Source organism: Sminthopsis crassicaudata, chromosome X (assembly GCF_048593235.1).
Source record: "Sminthopsis crassicaudata isolate SCR6 chromosome X, ASM4859323v1, whole genome shotgun sequence".
NCBI lineage: Eukaryota > Metazoa > Chordata > Mammalia > Dasyuromorphia > Dasyuridae > Sminthopsis > Sminthopsis crassicaudata.
The window spans coordinates 23,545,209-23,572,754 of NC_133623.1; the positions used below are offsets into that span (position 1 = coordinate 23,545,209).

General features: G+C 40.4%; 1 long non-coding RNA gene across 2 annotated transcripts in view; it reads right to left on the reverse strand.

Annotated features, from left to right (window-relative positions):
* LOC141548257 (uncharacterized) overlaps positions 1 to 27,546 on the reverse strand; it is a 210,654-nt gene that overhangs the window by 172,143 nt on the left and 10,965 nt on the right. For both annotated transcript variants that reach the window (XR_012483871.1, XR_012483872.1), the window contains exon 2: positions 7,330 to 7,468. This is a non-coding gene — a long non-coding RNA (uncharacterized LOC141548257). The remainder of the gene's footprint in view (positions 1 to 7,329; positions 7,469 to 27,546) is intronic.

A 27,546-nucleotide genomic window follows, 5' to 3' on the forward strand; every position in this document is an offset into this window, starting at 1 on the left:
CATATTTTTGCCTCTCCTAGTGCTTCTAACTAAATAGCCCTCCTCTCCCTCTTCTCTGCCACCTCCTATTCTACTCATTGTCAGGGCTGGGTCAGGTACCATATCTTCAAGGAAACCCAATCTCTTCTCTCCCTTTCCCAAGCTTCATCCTAGTATTTCAAGTTCATGTGACATCATTGCTCAACTTTTTCTTCTCTAATAACTTTCAATAATAGACTCATCTAACATGGTGATTTTCCCCCTCAAATGACTAATAATTTCTTTTTGAAGTTTTATAAGCACATAAAAATATAGACAACATGACTACGGATTAAAGAATCATTGCTGTCACCTGCTTAGGGCATGCCACAAATATGTACAAGGTCCTTGCCCAACTGACTCTTGGGTACTGGACCTGGAAATATAATCTTAAGTGAAGTGAAGTGATCACTTATCTCAAAGACTCCCACAGGCTATTTTTACCATATCCCCAGGTAGTCCATGGTGGTACTCTAAGTCTATGAGTCAATGAAAATAGCTTTCATTTTGCATCCATTCTATGGAACAGAATGATTAAGAAACTTGACAAGAGTAGCACGACTACTGAAGATCAGGTCAAATGTTTCTCACTCTACAATCAAAAAACTGACAAGTACAGTTTGAAGAATTCTACCAGCAACCCATGAGCTGCACCACTCAGATAGTTTCCTGCAGCCCAGGAAACCCGTTGATCCAATTAGGATGATCCAATTCATATCCTTTGGTCTTTCATCCAAATCAATTTCTGGTTTAGCTCTGAAAGTATTTGGGGAAGAATGAAAACAAATCTGTAAAAATGTTTTTATAGATAAGATGTTTCAAGACATTTTTTTCATACCCGTCTTCTTCTTGTGGGGCAGCAAGGACAGTGGGAAAGGTTAGGGTTTTCAGAGAACAAGGATTCGATGCAATATTGTACAAGTATGTTTGCAGCTGTATCCGTTGGAAGCCCATACAATTTCTAGGAGAGAAAAATCCTTGTGGAAATGACAACTGAGGTGTGTTCAAAGGTATCAAATCATTAGAGATGTGGGGCACCTACTGACTCCCTGTCACGAGTCAGCAAGTGTCCAGAGGTCCTTTCTCTAATACTCGCCTATCTGTAGTGAAGGTAGCTGGCAGTCCAGACCATCCCGCTCCCAAACTTGAAAGCTCTCTCTCATACCGAGCTGTTCACTGTCTCCATGTAATTTCTGCTCCCTGCTTCCAACTGCAGTGTGCTCTCTCTTCTAGGGCCAATTGAATTCAAACTGCACGTCCCTGCTGCCAGGCCATAGCAGTACAAAGACAAAGAGAGCTGGCCCAGCCCTCTGGGATCTTAATATTCTACTGGAGGGATACAACAAGTATCTATTATTCTATTATCTCTTTCACTGGAGACCTTTTCACCATAGACAAGGTCTTCTCTTTTAGCATTACAGTTGGCCACTGGTGGGGAAAAGTACTTGAATCTCCTGTGGCTGCCTGATGCTATTTGGAGCCAAGGCCCCAGCAGACTAGAAATATGTCCACTTCCCCAAAGGTTTTCTCTCTCAGGCTTCACATAGTCTGGATTCTACAGAAGAAATGTCTGTATGAGAAATAGCAGGTAAACTTGAGCTCTTCAAAAGGTAGACAAAGTCCCATTCAGTGATTTGCAACTGAAAGGCCTTATTAAAAGGCTCCCCGCCATCTTCCCCTTTCTAATCACACAGAAATTAGTTTTTTTCAGATTCAGCCAAAACAGCACTTAGGTTGTAAATTGTCTTGAGATTTAAGGCTTGGGGCCTTAAACTACTCCCAGGCAGTTACATTAGGGGGAGGTCACTAGGTTTAAGAAAATTGTACTAAGTGGGATTCATTCATTCACTCAATAAATAAAAGTGTTTGTTCAATTGAAATGCAGGAGCATTTGTTGAAGGCCTATTTAAGCGCTTAGCTCTGTTCCGGGGCGGTGGGATCATAAAGGAGTAAAAGAGTGGTAAGGAGTTTATAATCTCACTAGGGAGACCAGACATATATCCCAAAAGCTAATTAAGGAGCCCTAAACTAGGCAGGCCCCCAGCCCGCAGGCCCTAGGTCTGTACAATAGCCTCAGGGACCCTTTCCCTTCCTCCGCTCCCCCCCCCCTCCAGTGAAGCCACTTGGGATTGTTCGCTCCTCCTTCCCCATCTGCTGCCTGAAAGCCCCCCAGGCACTAGCCCCAGCCTCTTCCCTTTTCCCAGGACCCAAGGGCCCAGGGATCAGCAGTGAAAATTGAAGAAGATTTTAGCAAATGAAAAGGGAAGTAGATCATATAGCTCCCCTCCCCCAGTTCTGGGTTGGAGATCATTCTGAACCAAACTGGGGATGGAGGCATTACAAAAGAGAGCATGTTCATCATGCATCAACTGGCAGGCTCTGGAACAAAGTGGAGGAAAAGGGAAATGGCCAATGGGACAAAATGACAGGAAGCCTCTTGGATGAGGGGGCTGTCAGATAAGAGGTCCAAAGAATTGCAAAGAACTTTTAGACCTGAAGAGAAATGCAAATCAACCCAGGTCCCAGCTTTCCCCAGCCACACCTCCAGAAAAGTGGAGAGCCGTAGGCCTGCCCCGTAGCAACAAAGCCGGAGATGGAGAATGCTCAAGGCCGAAAGGGTTGTGGGAAGATAGACACACGATCACCCGCAGTTTGGAACTGTGCCCAGAAATCTGAGGAGATGTGGTGGGCAGAGAGGGCCCGGAATCTGCCTGGAATCACTTCCTGAGGTGGGTAGGCAAGGGCACTATTGGGGATGAGTTTACCCTCGTGACTTCTCCCCCTCACTCCCCCCCACCCCCCAGGTATTGGTCAGTACTGCCTGGCTATTGTCCAGTCCGAAATCCAAGTTATGTCAAAGCCCAAGGTGAAATTTCCCTTACCACTCTATGGCCCACGCCATCTTTACTGAACCCCTTTTGGGTTAGTTTCCCAGACCTTCTAGCTCATGGTGCCTTTCCTGTCACCCCTTCCCATGCCTCATGGTGACTTTCTCGTTCTTGTAGTGACCCAACTCTTTGAGGGAGCAACTCCTCTAGGCAGTGATTTCACCTGCCAGTCAATGGTGTACTCCCACCTCATGGAGTATTTCCTTTCTCCTGATTAATTGGGAGTTCCACTAGCAAACTTGTTTCTTCCTTCATTACTTAAAACCCCTCTCCTTGCTACCTAGACACTCTCCCACTCTATTTCATATTTCCCACTCCTGACATCTATTGTACCTCTTCATTCTGTCCGTAAGCTCTTCTAAATAAACCTACCTTTTGCCAAAGAGAAGGGTCATTTGTGAATTCTCCACATGATCAAACCCCAATTTTTGGTGCCCACCTCGATCTCATTTGATGCTGAACCCCAAACATCATTTGGAACTAGGACTTGTTACCCCAAGTAGCCATCATGACCTCAGTAATGTGGTCGGAAAGAAGAAAACCACCCAACAGTCACATGTGACTACTGCAGAATGTCCAAGAACAAGCGTGGCCCCAAAGCAGAAACACGCACAGCTGGGAGCTCCATGGCTCCAGAACATTGGCCATACCTTCAGAGTATTTCAACAGACTTATCAGTTTTGATGTTTCCCTTCCCCCTTCTCCTAGACTCCCCAATATGCCCAGGTTCTGTTCTTTCCTCCCAGACTCTTAATCTAAAGCAAACCTCAAACCTTGTGAGGAAATGCCCTTGCCAACAATCCCAGTCTGAAATGTGGATAAATCCAATTGTAGTCCTTTGCTTAAAAGAGAAAGGTACTTAGAGGAGGTAAGAGCTCTGGACTCCAGTTTATGAAGATCTTTTCTAACCCTGGCCCAGCACCTGCTGGCTGCCACAAAAAGGGAATGTGGAAGTCACCGAACCTATGTCTGAGAAGACTCCCTACAATTTAGGGGTTCCACACAGGGCAGTCAATTCTCAGGGTGCTGAAATCCCCTGGTCCATGTCCAAAAGTTCATTTTATCACCTGGGCATGAGTAACTTCCCCTCAGGGAAAGAAGGTACACTTCTAGCATGCTATTTTGTGACAATGCTTGCTGACCTCAAGTATAAGTGAAAAAAGAGAAGGGAGGCAGAGAAGCATGCTTTTCTGTCTATTCCCATCTGTAACTGGCACAGAAGAAGAAATCCTTGGGAAAAAAATTGAAAAAAGGTCACGTGTGGTAATACATTCGCTTCAATTGAGCTGTATGTAAAGTCAGCAATGGCGAATTTTCCAGGTCATTCATTAATGAATTCTACAGAAGCACGAGGTTAGGAAAGACATTACAAAACTTCAAATACAAATACCTAACTAAGGTCCTGGCAGAGATCAAATGCTACATGAGATTTTAATGGTAATGCTGATTCTTCATCTCTCCCTCGCATCACCCTAAAAAAGCCTTCCAGTTGCCTCAGTAATACACATTCGGTTTCTCACTTGGGATGTAGATAGATGAAAGTGAGAGACAAGGATCAGACTAGAACGTAAGGATGCAAAAAGAGGCAAAAGAGTCTCTGCCCCTGCCCCTCAAGGAGCTTATTATCTAATGGCAGAGAGAACATGCAAACAAATCTATACATAGCAAATTACAAAGGATAAATAGGAAATCATTAAAGAAGGGAAAGTGATGGAATTAAGAAGGGTTGGAGAAGTTGGAATTTCAGTTGAGAATAAAAGGAAGGCAGGATGGATCAGAAGTCTGAGTGGAAGATATAGGGGACAGCTAGAGATAGAGGATCTTGTCCATGGAACAGCCAGGAAGCTAGTATCACGCAATCAAAGAGTATGCATTGAGGGTAAAGATGTAAGAAGATCAGAAATGTAGGAGGGGACCAGCGTACAAAGTGTTTTACATGTCAAGCCCATTTAAAGGACCCTTACAATTCCCTTCTCTTGTTTTGCGGGAACCGCATTCTTACAGTACTCCATCTGGTTTGTCTCCATTTTCTCAATTGTAAAATAAGGTAAGAGAAAGAAATGGCAAACCACACTAGTATCTTTGCCAAGAAAACCTCAAATCAGGTCAATAAGAGTTAAACAAGATTAATAACAACTCTCTATTCTTCTTCTTACCCCAGGATCTCTGCTGGATATGGGGAGCTCACAAATCATCAAGGAATTCAAATGCCAAAATCAATTCTCAGTCCTCATGTTCCTTGACCACTCTGCAACATTTGTACCAGAAATTAATGTTCACTGTAAGTATTTCCTCCTCCCTTAACTACAGAAGAGACATGGTTCCCCTCCTACCTAACGCCATTTTTTCCAAGTCTTCTGCCAGCTCTTTGACTTCTTCTAAGGCCCTTAAGGCAGGCATTTCCAAAGTTTCTGTCCTTGACCCAGTTTTCCCTACTTCATCCACTGACAACCTTGTTCATTTTCAATGACCTCAAAAACTAACATCTGTATCATGAGTGCTGACTTCTGTCATATGGGACATCCCACTGTCACCTCAGAGTAAATAAATCCAAAAGTTAGCTCATCTTTCCTTTAATCCTTCTTCTAGTCTCACTGTTAGTCAGTAGTGCTTTCCTACACCCTTTCCCTCACGTTCAAAATATGAGCATTCACTTGTACCTAAGAAGTGAAAAACAGGACAACATTGAATAGGTTACCAGTTTGTGTTGATTCTGCTTGAAGAGTCTCCCACATTCATCCTTCTTCTCTAACCCCATTATCATCACCCTTGAACCAGGTCTCTTTAATACCTCCCTAGACTATTTCAGTAGCTTCCTAATAGGTTTTTCTCACTCCGCTCCTTCACAGGACTGGCTGCCTGAAGGTTTTTCTTCAGAGATTGATGGGACCATAACACATTTCTCCAGTCAAAACTGTTTAGTGACTATTGATTAGGGAAATACAAATTAATACAACTCTGAGGTACCACTTAAGACCTATCATATTGGCCAAGATTAAAGGAAAAGATAATGAGAAATATTGGAGGGGATGTGGGACACTAATGCATTGTTGGTAGAATTGTAAAATGATCCAACCACTCTGGAAAACAATCTGGAACTATGTCCAAAGAGCTTTGAAACTGTGAATACCCTTTAATCTATCCATCAGTGTCTCTACTGGATCTGTATCCCAAAGAGATCATAAAAAAGAGAGAAGAACCCACATTGTAGAAGTATGCTTGAAACAAGGATATAAAGTGTTAACTCAGTGGAATTGATGAGATGATGGTTCTTTAGTAAACATATACTTAGTACTTAGCATGATGATGTCATGATTCTTTGCTTCACACAAGCTTAGTATGCTGTAATGATGTAATCATACATCTTTGACCATCCTCCTTGGTGGCTGTCCTGCCTCCTGCACTCCTCCAGTAAGATCAAGACTGGGTCAGACTGTGACAGACAGACTGTGAAGGAGACTTTAGACTCTATTTCTATCCATTCTTGTGGTGACTATCCTGCTGAGACCAAGGCCAAAAAGCTAGCCGGAACATTATGCATGTGTGTAAAAATGTTCATAGCAGCTCTTTTTGTAGTGGCAAGGTACGAGAGATTGAGGAGATGCCTGTCAGCTGGGGAATGGCTGAATAAGTTGTGATACATGAATGTAATGGAATATTATTTTATAAGAAATGATGAGAGGGCCGACTTCAGAAAAGCCTGGAAAGCCGTATATGAACAGATGCTGAGTAAAGTAAGCAGAACCAGAATAGTATACACAGGAACAGCAAGATTAGGTGACAATCAACTTCCAGCTCAGGGCTTCTATTCAACTAGAAAAGTACAACTCAAATGTACCTTCTCCTCTATAACATGAACAACTTAACTTTAAATCCATGGAATTCCCAAATGCCTTTTGTTTCGTGATTCTCTAATGTACTTAATCATCCCTGTGTTGTAGTACTATATTAGATTACAAATTTCATAGGGGCAGCAAGTGCTTATTTAAATCTTCCATCTCCTCTAGCACATAGCACAACCAGAATCCAGGTGCTTCATAAATATGTGTTCAATTAAATTTGTCAGAGAATGGATTACTGAATTATTGTATGTAAGAATTGGAGGAGACTTTACCTGCTATTGGCACCCATCATATCCCTGTTTCCATAGGCTTCTGGGTGATATAACATTTCCTTCCCTCCCAAATTCTGTGTCTCACGTCTTAAAACCATTCAATAACATGAGTAAAAGGTTGGTACTAAAATATGGGCCTTTGTTTAGGGGAGTAGCTTGGAATTATTGAGGGGGTTTTGCAGTCTCCTGAAGGGAATCAAGTCTGTTCTCATCTCTCCATTTTGTTCTAGGTCCAGCATGTAGTTGACTTATACTATCAATCCCAAGTATGCCTACTGCTACACATACTCTACAGGCTGATTTACTTACATGTTAATCTGAGAATTAGACATTCACTATCTGCTTGGATTTACTGCTATGAATGGTCACATCCAAATCTTCTTAGTGGTTACAGATCTCTTCTGGGAGGCTCTCCAGTGTTCCATTTATACGGCCAGCACAATATCACCTGCAAATAAAAGCCAAATTTGAAAGAGCTCATCAGCTTCTCCAGAAAACATCTGGGCTAGATCTCCAACACAGCAATAGACAACTCAGTAGTACATTATGGCTGTAAAATGCTATTGTGGTCTGGCATACACAGAGCCATGACAAGCAATAGTGGCACTTTAAGTAAATATCCATATTGTGGGACACAAGGGACATTGTTACAGGAGAAGTCAAAAAAGACCCAGAGATACCAGTCTGTAATGAAGCCAGAAAGCAGTTCTTAGGAGATGGGGCACTAAACAAGAGTAATATTGGGTATCAGGGCAAGGAAGTGGAAGCAGACCTACTGTGGATAGGGGGGCTGTGATATGAGGTGGTCAAGAGAGAAACATGAGATGCAGCAGAATAAGAAGTGGGGAATGCAAACTCATCTGATAATGGATGGATGCTCTAGGGAAAAGCCCTCATCACCTGCCCCAAGTTCTACCTTTGTGCCTGGGAACCCAACATTGCTTACATGAAAAAACAAAACAAAACAAAACATCTGAGCTCCAAGCAAGTGGCTTAGAACTTCACCCCTAAGTTGTGAACAAGACATAAATGCAAGAGTCATATTGGGGTGCAGCTTGACATACTCTTAAGATGTCGGAAGAGAAGATGGATCTGTATGGGACAGAGTGAAAGCTTTGTAAGCTTGAGAAAGTTCTGTGACATCAAAAAAGGGAATTCACTTCCCTTCCTTCCTCCTCTGCGGGTGAATATTCTTCAGCTCTACAACCCTTAGGCCCCTGTTCCCCCTCAACTCAGAGGTCACAGAAGAACCCAGGTTATAAGTTCACATTAATCTTTCTCCTTGTCTATCTATATAAATAGAGACATTTCCATTTCAGTAATGTCACATTTCAACTGTGCTGCCATCAATTTTCTGTGGCTCTGGGTGTTTCCCTCCAGTGGTTGGGATGTAAATGATGAGCCATTGAAGGAGAAAGTTGTAAATGCTCCATCAACTTCAGTACTCACAGCTTCATGGATCACTTCTTTGATACCAATCTGCTTGTCAGTCATTTTTGCAGAATATTAAGATAGCAGGTTATGAAACACATTAGCAACTGTGAGTTTGGAGTGTGTTAAAAGTCAGTATTCAGAACTACTCTGTAGGCATTTTAATGCTTTCCCATTTCAAACATCTATGGAAGTAATTGCTATGATAATACCTACCCAGAGAATTTATACCACTCAAAGATGTATTCTGGAAATGGGTCAGCTCTGCATATGGATAGCTTAAGTGATCTCTAGCACCTTCTGTTTCTGTAGGGGCAGAGGAAAGTCTTTCCTTCCCACCTTGTGTTAAAATTGAATCTTGTTCTGGTCCCCTCATCACCTTTCCCCTTTCTAGTCAGTATAATAAGTCTTTTAAGCAGTCATTATAAAGTAACTCTAGTAGAAAGGGGAACCTAGACTTTATGATAGACTGTCCCAAAAACAAAACAAAACAAAAAAGCAAAAACAAAACCCAAAAAAAGCAAAGGAATACAATTTGTAAACTACATCTATCACACATTAACCGAGATTCTTATCCTGAGACTGTGTGCTAAATCTGGTTGTCAGGGCCTCTTAATTCTATGACATGTAAATCTCAGCTAAGTTCCATACATGCGCAGTAAGACCACAACATCTATTGTTAGTGATAGCTTTGAGTTAATGTGTATACATCAATTCATGAACCTCAAGGTAGCATGGATAACAGTCTGTTACTCGCCAAAACCTTATGAAAAAGGAAACCTTGTCCTCCAGCCCCAACTTCCATTTCCATCTGACTCCATGCTGCTGAGTGCTCCCAATTCTAACTCCATAGTTATCGGAGGGATTCTCTGTGTCTCTGCTCTTTCTCACATTACTTGCCTTCCTTCACCATCTCATCCCTGGCCCCATGACTCTACACTATTTGCCTCTGTACCCCTTTTCTCACCACTTATCTTTGTACCTATTCTCCCCTACATGCCCTGCACCCATTAGAATAAGACTGTAACCTCACTTTCCACTGCCATCGTGGTATCTTCCAGTGAACACTCAAAAGAACCAGATGCGCCTGACCAATTTCATAAGTCCATAAATTAATTGGCAACTCATTTGTCTAAAAATTAAATCCTCCTTCTCCATGTCCTCTGAAATTCCTTTCCTACAGAAAAGCAACCTTCTTTTCACGGTCACGACAGAAGACTTAGAACGTCCATCTCCTGGAAGAAGGGACATATACTTACACTAATGTGTAAACAACAGCACAAGTATGCCAGTCTGCCTATGAATGCTCTGTATCTTGGCTAGAGACATAGTGAAGACCACACATAGGATGTTGCTCAGAGTTGGGGTTTTTTAGGCGTCATGCATAGTAAGAATACAGATGACCACAAAACAGTTCTATCAAGGAGGCTGTCACCACCACTATCACACATCCCCCCCTCCCAGTATTTATAACTCTGGAGTACTCAAGTATTGGATTTCAAGTCAAGAGTCTCTGAATTTAAATTCTGACTCTGACACTCTGGGTGACCTTGGGCAAGTCACTTTACAACCAGTAAGATAGATTTGAACTGTATTCAATAAGAGTGTAACTATGGAAATTATCTGGAGGGCTTTTAAAGGTCAGGCACTGAATTTAGGAAGGAGAAATTTGGAAAAAATCGAAAAGGTGAAGGAATAAAAGGACAAATAATGTAATGTGAAGGAGTAAAAGGACTGTGAAGGATAAAAGAAGAAGAATAATTCAAGACAAAGAAGGGAGCTGGTTAAACATGGAAAGTAAAATTATTTGACAAGAAAGGGTAAGAATTGAGTGAGAGAACAGAATGGAAGTCACATGTGGCTATCAAATTCTTCACAAGTAAAAAGAAAAAGTAAAATTAATAAAGGGATGGCCATGTGGACTGAGGGATGTTGCAAAGGAATAAACTCTACCGAGAGTAGAAAGCTGGGAGAAACTTGCAGCTGCTTGTATTGACTGAGTGACTCAGTGGCTACCATGTATGGTCTTCCCCCTAGAAAGGGGAGACAATGTGGCTTAATGTTTCTCCATACTTCAAGTCATAAGTGACAATGAAGCTTCCCCTTACCCCATAAAAGGGAGAGGGGGGAGGAGAGACCTTGATGCACAAAGAAATTACAAAGTGGGTCTTCAGAGGCAGATGGAACCCTGACCTGTGTCAGAAGGATGTGAAGTAGAATGGCAACAAAAAAAGTGAAGAACTGGTCTCAGGGACTAAAAACTAGTTGAAGTTACTTCCTAAAAAGGAGAAGGAGCTGGATTCTTGGAGGCAGAGGAGCTGCCAAATCTTCCAAGGGTGACAAAGAAGCTCCATAGGTGTTTCCAGGTGAAAAAAAAATCATCTAAGAAATGGATATCTTCGACAAAGAGAAGATCTAATTCAGTTCCAATTGATCAATGATGGACAGAATCAGTCACACCCAGAAAAGGAACACTGGGAAATGAGTGTGAACTGTTTGCACTTTTGTTTTTCTTCCCAGGTTATTTTTACCTTCTGAATCCAATCCTTCCTGTGCAACAAGAGAACTGTTCAATTCTGCACACATATATTGTTATCTAGGATATACTATAACATAATTGACATGTAAATGATTGCCTGCCATCTAGGGGAAGAGGGAATTACCCAGGCATATGTTCTGTCAATAAAAAAATTATAATTAAAAAAAAGATGGCTATGAGGGACACACAGGTTCATAGGGAAGGAAAAGCTAAGCAACAAAACCCATGGCCTCAACAACCCCATATGCCAACATTCAAAATTTAGGTCACAATCCAAAACTAGATTTCCTTATACAAATAAGCAAGTTTTACCATGTAAGTATCATGAGGACACTGTATACAAAAAAGAACAAAATGAATAAAGAGAAGGGCTTGGAATAATATGATATATTGAGAAGATGCTCCCAGAAAAAAGTCACAAGTCAGAGGGGAGAAGCAAGGCAGAGAGTACTTAGGTGAATATCAATAAAGAGGAACAGAAGTAATTTTGTCTTTGGATTATACTACAGACCATCTGGACAGAAAGATGAAATAGATGAGGTATTTAGGGGACAGATCACAACCCAATGAGGGTGGAGAACTTCAAATATACAAACATCTGCCAGAGCTCTCTGCCAAAAGGAAAGCGACTAATAACTTTTTAGGTCCCTTAATGATAATTTCATCCTACAAAAGCTAAAGGAACCATTAAAGAGGAATTCTAGTTCAGATCTGATTAACACTAACAAGGAAGAATTAATCGTTAGGGTAGAAATGATGGGAACACCATGGTGTATGGAAAGCAGTCCCTACTAGAATTTACAATGGAGAAGAATCAATGAGCCTTTATTAAATATTTACTATGTGCCAGGCATTCTCTAGATGCTATGTGGACTTTGGCACACACCCTAGATTTTGGTAGACTAGATGTCAAAGGGTCCAGAGCAGGGGTTCTCAAACTACGGCCCGTGGGCCAGATGTGGCCCATTGAGGACGTTTATGCAGCCCACCTACAGCAAAATCAGGCCCAAAGTGACATTCGATCTAAACTCGCGTTAGCAATGCACACTTCCAGCACTGGGCTAAGGCGGCGGAAACAGAGTGTGAGGCGCTCCAACAGTCTGAGGGACAGTGAACTGGCCCCCTATTTAAAAAGTTTGAGGAGCACTGGTCCAGAGGATGTGGATTCTGCCACTTGGTACTATATTAGCTCGGGCAAATCACATAACCAACCCATACCTTAGAAAGGAGGCTGTCATGTGGAAAGTGAGGGGATTTTGATAGCGGACCTTAAGACCCCTGATAGCTCCAGGTCTCCAAGACTATGATCCTACATAGAGATGTAGGGTTCCATGGACTAAACTGCTACAGGGGAAGTCAGATCAAGAAGGATAAGAAACTCAAGAATTAAATTATGAGGACATAAAGACAAATAGTCTGATGAGGGGGAATAAGAGGCGTCCAAATGTGGATAAACAGAAAGCTCAGGTATCAACTTTAGACAAGATAGATATTGAAGCAAGGACAAAGTGAGGAGGAATGACTAGAGAAGCAAGACGTGGGAGTCCAAAGTTCAGAAGATATGATGGTAGAAAAGCACTAGGGACAACCAAAAAGGGGTTGGCTTTTATTATTGTCATGTTCTTTTAAGCTGTAGTGAGAAAAAAAAAAAAAAGATTTGAAGCACTGATAAGAACACTGCTCCCAGTAGACAGACAGACTCCACCCCAGGCCAGACCCCCGACCCCCACCCTTTCTCCCTTTTCCTCTCCCTCCTCCTTTAATTCACACCATGTAAGCCACCACTTATTCCAGTTAGCCAGAGTGCTCTGTCCTTAAATCTTTCACTGCATTCAATTCTCACAAGTGCCCAACTTTCTTCTTGCCAATACAAACAACCAGGCTGCAACTGGCAAATTATTTTGAGGGTATCTTACTCTGAAGGTAAATTGAGGTGGCACAGTAGACTGGATAAGGTTAGCCTTGACGGGAGGCCTATCCCTTTCTGTGACCCAGTTGAGTCACCACCTCATTGTCCCCGGAGTTGCAGGTGTCCATCCAAAAACAGAAAATCAGGTAGCAGCAATTTTTGTTTCTGACAGCAGCAACTCTGGATTAGTTTTGTCACATAGTACCTTGACTGAAGGGGCAGCTAGGTAATACCGTGAATAGAATGTCAGGCCTCACATCAGGAAGACTCATCTCCCGAGTTCAAATCTGATCTCAGACACTTAAGTTATGTGACCCTGGGCAAGTCAGTTAACCCTGTTTACTTCAGTTTCTTCATCTGTAAAAATAATGAGCTGGAAAAAGAAAGGACAAGGCACCAGACTATCTTTGCCAAGAAAACCTCCAAATGCAGAAAAAGCATTTGATAAAATCCAACATCCATTCCTACTAAAAACACTTGAGAGTATAGGAATAAATGGCCTATTCCTTAAAATAATAACAAGCATATATTTAAAACCATCAGTAAACATCATATGTAATGGTGATAAACTAGAACCTTTCCCTGTAAGATCAGGAGTGAAACAAGGTTGCCCACTATCACCATTACTATTCAATATAGTACTAGAAACTCTAGCCTCGGCAATAAGAGCCGAGAAAGAGATTCAAGGAATTAGAGTAGGTAATGAGGAAATCAAATTATCACTCTTTGCAGATGACATGATGGTATACTTAGAGAACCCCAAAAACTCTGCTAAAAAGCTATTAGAAATAATTCAGAATTTTAGCAAAGTTGCAGGATACAAAATAAATCCACATAAATCCTCAGCATTTTTATACATTACCAACACAATCCAACAGCAAGAGATACAAAGAGAAATTCCATTCAAAATAACGGTCGATAGTATAAAATATTTGGGAATATATCTACCAAAGGAGAGTCAGGAATTATATGAGCAAAATTACGAAACACTTGCCACAAAAATAAAGTCAGATATAAATAATTGGAAAGCCATTCAGTGCCCTTGGATAGGCCGAGCGAATATAATTAAGATGACAATACTCCCTAAACTAATCTATTTATTTAGTGCTATACCAATCAGACTCCCAAGAACCTATTTTAATGACCTAGAAAAAATAACAACAGAATTCATATGGAACAACAAAAGGTTGAGAATTTCAAGGGAAGTAATGAAAAAAAAAATTAAATGAAGGTGGTCTAGCTGTACCTGATCTAGAACTATATTATAAAGCAACAGTCACCAAAACCATTTGGTATTGGCTAAGAAATAGACTAGTTAATCAGTGGCTAGATTCACAGAGCAAGATAGTGAATAAAAATAGCAATCTAGTGTTTGACAAAGCCAAAGATCCCAAATTTTGGGATAAGAATTCATTATTTGACAAAAAACTGCTGGGAAAACTGGAAATTAGTATGGCAGAAACTAGGCATGGACCCACATTTAACACCACATACTAAGATTAGATCAAAATGGGTCCAAGATTTAGGCATAAAGAACGAAATCATAAATAAATTGGAGGAACATGGGATGGTTTACCTCTCAGACTTGTGGAGGAGGAAGGAGTTTGTGTCCAAGGGAGAACTAGAGACCATTATTGATCACAAAATAGAAAATTTTGATTACACCAAATTAAAAAGTTTCTGCACAAACAAAACTAATGCAAACAAGATTAGAAGGGAAGTAACAAATTGGGAAAACATTTTTACAGTTAAAGGTTCTGATAGAGGCCTCATCTCCAAAATATACAGAGAATTGACTCTAATTTATAAGAAATCAAGCCATTCTCCAATTGATAAATGGTCAAAGGATATGAACAGACAATTTTCAGAAGATGAAATTAAAACTATTTCCACTCATATGAAAGTGTGTTCCAAATCACTATTGATCAGAGAAATGCAAATTAAGACAACTCTGAGATACCACTACACACCTGTCAGATTGGCTAAGATGACAGGAACAAATAACGATGAATGTTGGAGGGGCTGTGGGAAAACTGGGACACTGATGCATTGTTGGTAGAATTGTGAAAGAATCCAACCATTCTGGAGAGCAATCTGGAATTATGCCCAAAAAGTTATCAAAATGTGCATACCCTTTGACCCAGCAGTGCTACTGCTGGGCTTATATCCCAAGGAAATACTAAAGAAGGGAAAGGGACCTGTATGTGCCAAAATGTTTGTGGCAGCCCTTTTCATAGTGGCTAGAAACTGGAAAATGAATGGATGTCCATCAATTGGAGAATGATTGGGTAAATTATGGTATATGAATGTTATGGAATATTATTGTTCTGTAAGAACTGACCAACAGGAGGAATACAGAGAGGCTTGGAGAGACTTACATCAACTGATGCTGAGTGAAACGAGCAGAACTAGGGGATCATTATACACTTCAACAATGATACTGTATGAGGATGCATTCTGATGGAAGTGGATTTCTTCAACATAGAGAAGAGCTAATCCAATTCCAATTGATCAATGATGGACAGAATCAGCTACATCCAGAAAAGGAACACTGGGAAATGAGTATAAACTGTGAGCTTGTTTTTTTTGTTTTGTTTTGTTTTGTTTTGTTTTTCTTCCCAGATTATTTTTACCTTGTGAATACAATCCTTCCTTTGCAACAACAACAACAAAATTCGGTTCTGCACATATATATTGTACCTAGGATATACTATAAGATATTTAATATGTATGGGAATGCCTGCCATCCAGGGGAGGGGGTGGAAGGAAGGAGGGGAAAAACTCGAAACAGAAGGGAGTGCAAGGGATAATGTAAAAAAAATTACCTATGCATATGTACTGTCAAAGAAAATGTTATAATTATAAAAATTAATAAAAAATATATATATTATTTATATATATATATATATATATATATATATATATAAAAATAAATTAAAAAAAAAAAAAAAAAGAAAACCTCCAAAGGGGTCAAGAGGAGCTAGACATGATTGAAAAATGACTGCACAACAACAACAGAAGCTCAACTGATTGCCAGTCTTCAAGAATTTCCAGGCAGCTTAGCTCTGCCAAGGTGATTGCCAGTGTGTCATTATCAACCACACACAGTGTCAGGCCAAGAGCACAAACTCAGGAGCCAAAAGACCTGGGCAGACAAACAAGTCACTTCCTCTCCCTGGGTTTTCTTTTCCACTTCTTTAAAATAAGGAGGCTGGGCTGGATGTCTTCCAGCTGCGAGTCCCATATTCCTAGGAAAAACCTTAAACAATTGAGAATTGAGAGAACTGCACAATTGTCCCTCATTATCTCCTTGGGTGTTCTATGAATGTGGAACCGCTCTTGTGATGAGCTCCCTTTCTCCCATGCCAAGGGGACAAACATTCCCCAGGGCCCCCCTTTACAAATCCATCTTCTGTCACCAAGTGCTTTGGATAATCTCATGCCCATATTTTCTTGACAGACGGGTGTTTTTTAGCTGAAATGCAAAGTGAAGTGAGCAGAACCATGAAGACACTATATGAAGATAGAGATGCATTTTTCCTGACTAAAGTGTGTCAGAGTCCCATAAACAAAGAGGAGGTTGCCCAGTAAGTAGGAGATGAATAGTGGTTCAAGCGCTATTGTATCTCTGAATAGATCATCTTTGTTGACTATCCAGCTGCCAGTGGAATCTAGAAAACCCAAGGCAAAGTTGGCTCTCCTGAGGCATCAATAAGGCTGACCTGGAGGGCTTGTGGCTGATATGATATTCCCAGCCTGTCTTCTGTTGGCCTTCATTCCCATTTTTCACCATACCTAGACACACATATACACAGCATAAGATAACCAATGGCAGTTCCTTAAACCCATTGCCCCAGACTCAAATGCCTTCCTGAGATGCCTGATCTGTAATGCAGCAATTTTGTATTCTTAGAAAAGAGTCCCAAGTGACAAGCTCTTTATAGCTACTTAAAACTAAAAATAAGAAGATATACATTGTTAAATATTATCAGTAGCCAAAGAATAAAGCACCTCTCCAATGTCTATATCCCTGGGGGGGGGAGGGGAGGACACCAGAATTCTAGCCTCAGTTTTGCCATTGATTCACTGGGTGATATTGGAAAAGTCATCTCACTTTCTCATCTCAGTGACCCCCTTTTTTTAAAAAGGGGAGGAATTGCATATTTCACAGAATCACAAACTTTATAAATAGAAGGGATATTTGGCAGCCATCTAGCCCAATTCTTCCCCAAGAGGAATCCCCACTGGAATATAGCTGACAAAATAATCATCCAGCCCCGGGAGGAACCCTCCCTGCCCTGTATACCTTGGACAGCTCTCATACCTAGAAAGTTACTTGGTAGGTGCCTTAAAATAGGAGGGTCTCTTCTGTGCTGAGTGGAGGGGTTGGAATAAAGTGCAAAGTGCCTTCCATTTGGATATTTTATGCTTTTAAATGTAGATATCCAACTGGAAGATTCTTAGCTCTGTCCAGGGTTTGATCTCATCAGCCAAAGGCAGTGCGGGTAATGACCCCATGAAAACCTTCAGGAACCACTAATGGGGCACCTTGACCAGCTTGCCTGTCTGACTAAGCAAAGAAATCATTGCACACACTAACTTGCAAGAAGTTATTCCACATTAAGTTTTATTCAAGATTGAATATTCCAATTGCCAGATCATTATGCTAAATAATAATCATTATCCATATTTCAGTACAATTAGTCCCAATTTCCAAGACAACACTAAGAAGGGCCCTCCATCGGAGGCTTGCTAGTTAATGACGTGTCCGCCTCTCCATATAAATGTGCCTGGGTAATCAGCCCTCATTGTGAACAGCAATATATGCTGTTCTCTTCAATTTGGCTTTTCTAATCAACATCATCCCCCCATGTACAACTGGAGCTTTAGATTTTTAACAGAGGGCACTGGTGTTTGCCAGCCATCTCTGGAAAGGAAAGGGGAATGAGAAAATGGGTTACATTTCTGGAACGCCTATAGGATTCAAAGAGGAAAAAGGGACACAGTTTTCAAATTGCCTCCATGGAATTCCATTCACCAAGTCCAGATTGAGCATTTACTCTGCCCCAGCCCTGTGGGGGAAGGCAGACTTACTCACATAGAGCAATTAGAGAACAGCCTAAGACAGAATGCAATTAAGTGCCAAAGGGAGTACTCCAAATGATGGGGCGGGAGATGGGGGTGGATGTTGCTGGGAACTATGCAAGGCTGAATGCAGGCTTGCCAGCCCCCCCCCTCCAGATTCATTGAGAGCCTTTTGGAATCTAAAGGGACCTCCCATATCCCAGGCAGATGCAGTTTCCTCCCAGGGACACACTGGGGAACTGCAAAGTGCAGCATCATTACTCCCACCTCGTGGCTAAGACTAAAAACTACACCTTCTGCCCAAAGTCAGGTATGCTAAGAAGCAAAGGTAATGATTTTGGGTTTTTTTGTTTTGTTTTGTTTTGTTTTGTTTTAACTATGTGGCCTCTTGTAGACTCTCCTACCCTCACTAAGCCCCCTGGAAGGAGACTCCCCTCTGTTGGCCTGTTTGCTCGAGTTCTTTTTCTCATTCTTTTTCAATTTCTCTGGAATTGGCACTTCCTCTGGAAAACTTAATTTAGAAATTTCAAAACGGCCCAACTTCAGAAGTGTACGCTACCTATGTCAAAAGCAACCTTTAGAACAATATTAGGGAGCCTTCAACCCATGAGAGAAAACTGGTCACCCACAGAACACGATCACAAGTTTTTCAAGCTCTCTACTGTTCTGTCCAAGCTTCCAGTGTGACTTATGAAGTTTCATTTTAGCATGCAAGTATTCAGTATACAAGTTTTTCTTCATTTCCTTAAAGGAGGGATAACAAGAGACACTTAGAAATTATTATATAGGCTGGAGACAGCGGGACCCACAGACTGCCATGAAAGGAAAAATACCTTTCCAAACAGGGGGCACCACCTTATGTAAAAGCCCCAGTTGCTCTATCCTAATTATAGTACCAACAACTCTAGCAATAATAAATTAGTCCCCCAAGCATTTATTAAGCACATACTATCTATCAGGCACTGAGGGATACAAAGACAAAAATGAAACCATGCCTGCTCTAAGGAGCTTATAATCTCTATCAGAATTGACATCTCATCTGACCCATAATCATCCCCTGATGGTTATGATTCTTTGGGAAGAGAGGAAGAGAGAGTCTTGAATTGCAGTTTCTTTTCTATAACCAATTGTCAATGAAAAAACTCCCTCCCACCCCACTGACCGTACTACCAGTTTTGTATCCCAAAGAGATTTTTTTTTAAAAAAGGAAAAGGACTTATGTGTACAAAATTAGTTATGGCTGTTCTTTTACGGTGACAAAAAAAAATTGGAAAATGAAGGGATGCTGATCCATTGGAGAATGGGTGAATAAGTTATGGTATATGACTGTAACAGAATACTCTTGTGCCATAAGAAATGATGAGCAGAATGATTGCAAAAAATTCTAGAAAGCTATAAACTAATGCAAAGTGAAGCGAGCAGAACCAGGAGAACATCTGCTGTATACAGCAAAATTGTATAATGATCTGCTATGAATGAATTAGCTATTCTCAGCATTACAATGACTTAAGAATCAAAAGAGACTCATGATGAAAAATGTTATCCACCTGCAGAAAAAAACCCTGATGGAGTCTGAATGCAGATAGAAGTATATGTTTTCTTCTTTGTTTTTCTTGGGAGTTTTTTGGGTCTGTTTACAACCTGGCTAATATGGAAATGTGTTTTGTATGACTGCACATGTATAATCTATGTCAAACTGTTTTTTGTCATCTCAAGGAGAGGAAAGGAGAGAATTCGAACTCAAAAATTTAAAAAGATGTTTAAAATGTATATATGATTGGGAAAAGTTATAAGAAAGAAAAAAAAAAAAGAAACACTCCCGACACTGATAAAGATTAGTACCTGCTAGATACTTTATGAGCTCATAGCATAAGTGACGTCAAACTTAAATAGAAACAGGGGCCACTGAAGTATAAGGCTCCATAAGGGTCACATTTTGACAGTTTTAAAAGATAGCATTATCTATATTTTATTGTATTTTTATCTATTTCATTAATTAGCTCTGCATTCCTTTAATCTGATTCAAGCTCCACTCAGGAGTCAGGGTGTTTGACACTTCTAGCCCAGAACTTCTTACCTGGGCTCATCCCATTAGTGTGTGTCAAAGGCAGAATCTGAATTCATGTCTTCCCAATTACACTTTAGTCATTGTCCCAGACTCCTTTTCTTCCATGACACAACATAGCACTTTAAAGTCTACAACATGTGGTCCCACACACAGATAGTATGAGAGATGGTCATGCTCCATTTGCAGAGGAGGATTCTGTAGTTCAGAAGAGTAAAGGGGGAGCCCAGGATCACACAGGTTGGGAGCGTAGGGACTAGAACCTGTGCCTCAATCATCAGCTCCTGAATGTGGTGGGCTTTTCATAACATCTTGAAATGTCAGCTGAGGAAAGAATTCCCACCTAGCATGGATTGATATGTGTGGTCCTCCAGACAGCAGTTCTAAAGGCACAGTAAAATTAGAGGGGAAATGGAGTATCAGTTCTGCTAACAGAGAAGGATCACAAGGGTAACATTGAGTCTTTGATTGTGTCACTGGGACATCAATGGCAAAACTATAGGGCAATGAGCTTGACCAACTCAAAATTTTAAAACGTGCCATCAAAAAGTGTATATAATTAGTGAAAAAAAGGAAGTGGCAATGATATACATTAGCAAACTTGAAGAAGAAAGTATCACATACCAGTTACTTAACTGGCACAGTGGTGTCAAAAATGGAGAGCAAATAATCCATTTGTAAGGATCCCTATGGGCTTGAGATGGAATTAATTTGAAAATGTAATGTTATCTGTGTTTTATTTTATTTTTATTTATTTTATTAAATAGTTCCCAGGGACATTCTACTCTGGTTCAGCCATACTGGGAGTGTTTGACACTTCTGGAAGAGAAAATCAAGCAGAATGCTCTTAGTTCACTTAGATTTTAGCAAACCATTTGCCAACGTTGCTAATGCTAATTTTTTTTAACAAACGGGAAAATGTAGGCCGGATGATGGTACAATAAATAGGATGGTTCAGAATTGATTTGATGGCCTGACCCAAAAAGTAGTCAGGAACAGTTCTGAGCCAACTTAAAGGTCATTAGTGAATCATTTCCAGGATCTATGCTGAAACACTTTTCAATGATATTCTAATTTTCATGCCTACGGATTATAAGCTAAGAAAATTTATTCCAAGATTTTTAGAAATAGCAGGGACAAGTGAAAAATGTTACGCTTGAAATAAAAATCAATAAGCAGTGCAAGAGCATAGTTAAACAAAAAGTAGGAGATACAGGGATTTCAATGGACTTCAAGAAGAGTCAGTTAAGTGTCAAGGAAGCCCCCAAAGCTAATGTGATATCAGGTGGTATTTGGGAAGGAGTACTCTCTAGGATTCTGGGGAAGACTTTCCTGCTAAATCCTGTCTTAATGAAACCAAATTTGCAGTTCATTTCTTGGTGGTACAAAAGGCAATTGATAACCTGGACAGTACCCAAATAAGGACAAGGATAGTACAAGTTGAAATTCATTCTATATAATCTCTGCTTGAAGGAACTCAGTGTTATGAGTCTGGAGAAGACCTGGAAGAGGGCAGAAGAGACTACACGGATTTCTTCAAATAATTGATGAGGTGTCATGAAGAAGAGAGATCAGACTTTTCCCCATAGTTTCAGAGGGCAGAACTAAAAACAATGAGAAATCACACACACAAAAAGATGTTAGGCTCGATGTAAGAAAAAAACTTGGATTCAGTGACCATTTATCAGTAATGCCATGGGGAAAAAAAGGATTTACTGATCTGGTACAGATAAAATGAGATGATCATCAAAAAAACTGGAATAGAAATACAGCATATGAAAAAATTAAGAGAAGTGGCAGCAAAAAGGATAAATCATTATTTTTTAAAGATATGAACAAAAACAAAAGGAAAAAAATCAAAATGATTTTTATGTAATTTCTGAAGTTCCTATAGTACTTCTGTGTCCGTTTCCTCATCTGCCAAATAAGAAGCTGGGAGGATATCTCCAAGGTCATTCCCAGCTCCAGATCTTATGATCCCTTCTAGGACCACGGCTCAGGACCATAGAATTTATAACTGGTGTCATATAGTGATAGGTCAAATTACAAATCTTCTGAACCCAAAGTGCCTTTATACTGAAACAAACACTAATTTGATGTCCCTAAAGGGGAGGCAGCATTTAAAAGATGAAAGCAATGCATTCTCCCCCGACTTAATCACTTTTCCTAGAGCAATGAAAGGGACCTTTCCTAAACTGCCTGATGTGTCAACACTGAGCAACAATCTTTTCTACTTGTTCATAATAGTATCAATTATTAGAATTGGTCAACTTCCCTGAAATTTCAATTCACATTCACCTCATTTCCAAAGGTGACAAAATTTAAGAATAATCAATGTTACATAAGTTACAGAAAGACAAGCACACTGGTGCATTATCAATGGCCTGGTGAATTTGTTTAACTACTTTGTAAAATAATTTGGAATTAAGCAAAAAAAAAAAGAGGGTAAAATGTCTAGAGGGCTGAGCCAGTACTTCTACTCTGAGGAATATACCTTCAAGGAGGTCCATGCAGTGCAAATTATTATATTGCTACTTTTAGTGGAAACAAAGAAGTAGAAACAAAGTAGATGCCACAAACTGGCCAACAACCAAGCAAGATTTGACGCATTGATAAAATGGGATATTTGTATGCTGTGAGAAACAAAGAGTGGTGAACACAAAAAAGGTATGAAAAGATTGACTTGAACTGATACAAAATGAGCAGAGCCAGGAGAACAGAAAGCACAATGGCTGCAATAATGAGAATGGAAAGAACAACCTCGGCAACACGATACAAAATGAATTTTGCTAAGTTAGAGAAAGTTTCACCCCCAAGGAGAAATATGAGAAGACATCCCTGTGAAAGTGGGGAAGGGGTCCACATAAGTAATGTCAGATTTTTTTGATGTGTTTATTAGTTTTGCCAGATTGTTGCTGCTTCTTTTCTAAAATTTCTGTTACAAGGAATAGCATTACAGGAGGAAGGAAAGAAATACTAGGGGAAAATCTGGTGACATAAAAAAGTCAGTAAAAGTGTTTTAAAAAATCGATTAGTCTAAGTTTTACATGGAAACAAAGACACCTATAAGGCCCTTTACTGGTTTGCATTGGGCAGGAGGGATCAATGCTCTGTGATCATTGTGCTAGTCCAACTATATCTTTCAGGGATGATTTGCCAGAAATTACCACGACAATAGAAGGCCAAGGTGGGAGGCATTCTCTGAATGCTGTGTTGCTCACATTTCCTTCCAAAAACAAAGATAAAAGGCCCAGTAAAGTAGCCCATTACCTATAGGCCCTTCTGAAAACTGTCTTCTATGGATAAGTGGGGAAGGAGGGGACACACTGCTCTAGTAGGGGAAAAAGCTCAATGGACCCCTTCATCCTAGCCATCTCTTTAACAACTTCCTAGTCAGAGTAAGACACAACTCAAAGCTATACAAAATAGTATACTGTGATCATTGTATAAAGTGTTCTCCTGATTCTTCTCACTCTCTCCCCATCATCCTTCCTCTTCCCAAGTTGCTCTTAATTGTTCATAGTTAACATTTCTTAACATAACCTTCCTATACCTCAAACTGTTCAGCCATTCCCCAAATGATGGCCACTCAGTGACCATCCAACATGCTGATATGTGTATATACACACACATGTGCATGTATTTCACATATGGAACTATTTCCTCAGGTTTTTTTTTTAACCTCCTTTGAGAATATGCACAGTTGTGAAATTGCTAGGTTTGGGCACATATACTTTAGTGATTTTTCTAGTCTAGTTTCTAGAACAATGAGATCACTTCATAGTTCAATCCAAAGTGCAGCTGTAGACCTATCTTTCCACATCTCTTTCCAACATAGCATTGTTATCTTTTATCATTTTTGCCAACCTGACGAGTATGGGGTGAAACTTTGAGAATTAGCCAAGATTTGTGATAATTTCATTTTCAAGAACATTTTATGAGAATAACAATTTGAAGGCATAACCAAATACGTTCTCCTAGGAGGACAGAGACAAGACCAAAATAGGCCACATGAATGAGACGAAAACAAAACATCTTATTCCAAGAATACCTAAGCAGAGGCAAAACCACAGAAATGGCCAGCAAAGACTTAACCTTGACCTCCCAAATATTTCTGTGATGCACTGCCCTCCTAAAAAGTTCTAAGACCTCTTTAGCAGAGAGGACAGTTTCATAATTAACATGTCCAGTGTGTGCTTCAATTTCCATCCATCGTCAAGTGGCAGAGCAAAAAACAGCCACTTTCTATGAGTCACAGACCACGAAAGGAAAGCTCATCGAGGGAATGCAAAAAGGTGAATCATCACAATATCCAGGTTTTGTTTTTTGTTTTTTAAACATGTCTCCTTCCTCATAAATCAGCTCCCTCTATTATATTTCTGAGGGGGGGTATGGCAAATAGAATAACAACCCAAGGCTCTCTCCCCTCACTTGGCTTACTGGTTCAAACATAACCTCCAAGTCTCAAAGAAATGAACAGCCAGTCTCTAAGGGGTGGCTCCAGGACCGGGGCAGGGGATGGTGATGGAGAAGATGGAAGAAGCACCCTTAATGAAGGTCTACACCTGCTCGTGCACTGTCACCAAACTACAGCTATTGTTTATCTCCCCCCTCCAAATCACACAGCTTTATAGAGCCCACAACACGAAAGCAAGAAGGCACACAACGGACACATTAGTTAAGGGGCCTTTCCTTTTACTTGGACGGCTCCCGATAATGGAATTTAATTGTGGAAAAAGCGGAATAATTTCAGCTGAATGTCATTTGGGCCATTCAAACTGGGAATCAGGGACATTTTTTAACAAAGGTTTTGAAACTTCCTTTGAAATCAGGAAGCTGCTCTGCACAGATAAGAGGCAAGGTCTGAGGATTCTCTATCAGAAATTTCAAGGTTTTTTCCATCTGCTTTTTCACATTAACTGGTAATTATCCAGAAAGGCACATAATAGTGCAGAAATGACAGAAACCAACAAAGGTTTGCCTAAGATATGTAAATTGTCAGTGATCAGCGAGGTCCGGCAGTGGGGCTTGCGATAGCCCAATTATTTCTGCTGCCGCCATATGTTTCCCAGGAGCTGCTCTTTATCATGGCTACTAGATGTACATTTCTACATAAGTCCCCAAGAAAAGGGGGCCAAAAGGGGGATTTCTTCAAAGTGAAAAACAAAAATGGCATGCCAGTACTCCACCTCATAAATTGTCTGTTGTTCAGAAGAGTCTTAATTTTCCCATCCCTGTGATTTTCCTCATATTGGACACTCCTGGCATGGAAGCTTCCTCTACTGATGCATATTGTGAACTCATTTATTACTTCAAATGATCTTAGATCTTAACATACAGAGTCCCTAGGAGGTCATCTAGATGACATCTCTGCCTAAGAGAGAAAAAGTGATAAGTGGCAGAAACAAAATTTGAAGCTAAATCATCTATCTCTAGAATTCGTTCTCTTTTCACTGTATGATGGTCTGAGAAAGTCACTGGAGGAGGGAGAGGGAGAGAGAAACACTAATGTTAAGTTGCCCGTGGTCACATTACCAGAATGTTTTAGAGGCAGCATTTGAACCCAGGTCTTCCTGATTAACATTGGCCTCCATTCCACCATGTTGTTCCACTTCTCAACACACAAGAGATGCTTCTTTATGGCTTTCAATAACTTTCTGGTTGGGCAAGGAGACATCTGCTCAAGCGCAAAGATCAGAATGAAGAAGAAAACCATTTCTAGATATCAGTGGAATCAAAATCACTTTCTATGCTTCTGAGGGATATCATGTCTATGGAAACAGCCAAAGAAGAGAACTGTGCCAGGCCCTAATGCACTGTCTGGGTGATCAAGGAGCTCCTCCTAAAAACTAAAGTATTCCAGGACCGAGACACAGAGGATCTCAGCTGATCTCCATCAGATGGAAACCCTTAGACTATTGCCAGAATTAGAGCTAGAGATTCACAGAATCTTAGCACTGGATAAGACTTGAGGGATATCCTATTCTAACTCTTTCATTCTATATCTAGGAAACTGATGCCCCAAAGAGAAAGGACTTATTCAAGATCTCACAGGATTTCTTGCAGATCTTATACAACATCTGGCTCCTAAGCCTCCTAAGTCAAAAATACCTTAGCGTTTAGGAGCAAGTCATCAAATAGGGTACCATGGCACTCCAAAACCACTTTTTTCTACTATTTTCCTGACAGTGCCCATCAGGAATTTAGATAAGATAATGAATTTTGTTCCACTGATATCTATTTTAAAAAATTCTCATGCTGATATCCAGGAACTACTATAAAACTGCATAATATCAAGAACAAAAAAGGAAAAAAAATTGGTTAGCACTTTGCAAGTGCTAATTTTTCCATCTGCTCTCCCAGGCCAGGATTCACTTTTCTCCACTGCCAGTATCCCATCTACCTCCTGTTTTGCTCTGTTCAAGATCACAGGAGGGAAAGAATGTCCACACTCAATGTTCCTACTTATTCACAACTATTCTCTCCTCAAGCAAGACATTGGGCTTCTTTCCCCATCTCCAACTCATTTCTACATCCCCATAGCAACTATTTTTTCCTCAAAGTCACCTTGTTGTCCCCATTCATTTTTCAGTCATTTTCAACTCTTCATCACCTACTGAACTAAAATTCCAGCAGCTTTTTTTCCAGCTCTGGCATCCTTGACATTTCTGCAGGTTTCATCATAGCTGACCCCCCTTTCTCCTGAATATTCTCTCTTCCCTTTACTTCAAAAGTACTACATGGACTCAGCCTTCCTTCTCCTACATTTTACCACCTTTTCTAGCTCTCTCCCTTGGCAATTCTTCACTACCAATACTTGTACCACCAATCTTATGCAGATGGCTTCCCAATAAATAATACAATCAGTAAATTCCTACTATGTGCTGGATACTGCCCTAGGTACTAGAGAATACAAAGACGAAAACAACAGTTTCTTCCCTGCAGGATCTATCAGGAGAGACAGTATGTATTTGTGTGTTTGTAGATAAAAACCAAAAGCAAACTGAATTTGAGGAAGAGGCTCTAGCTGGTGCTAGAACCCTAGAAACGAAGATTATCAATACACATTTCACATAGCAAGTGTTATTTGACCAGCTTTGAAGGAAGAAATGGAATTCTGGGAGGTAGAGGTAAGACAGCAGTGCATTCTAGGTAGGAATAAAGCCCAAGTCTGTGCAAAAGCATGGGGACAAAAGATGGAATATTCCATGTGAGGCACAGAAATAAGGCAAATTCATCTAGAGCACCAAGGGAAAACAGGTCAATGATGGAAATGGCCTTTCTATCTACCCCTTTCCATAGAAAATTCCCTTGCCTTGAGATGTCCCACTGGTACCTCAAACCAAACATGTCCAAAACAGAGCTTATCTCTCATGAAATCTCCCCTGAATTTTCTGTTTCTCATTGTGAATCCCAAATTCATCCATTCTGCCATGGTTATAACCGTGAAGTTGGCAATGGTTTCTCCTCTCTCTGTCTCATCTCCAATCTATAGCC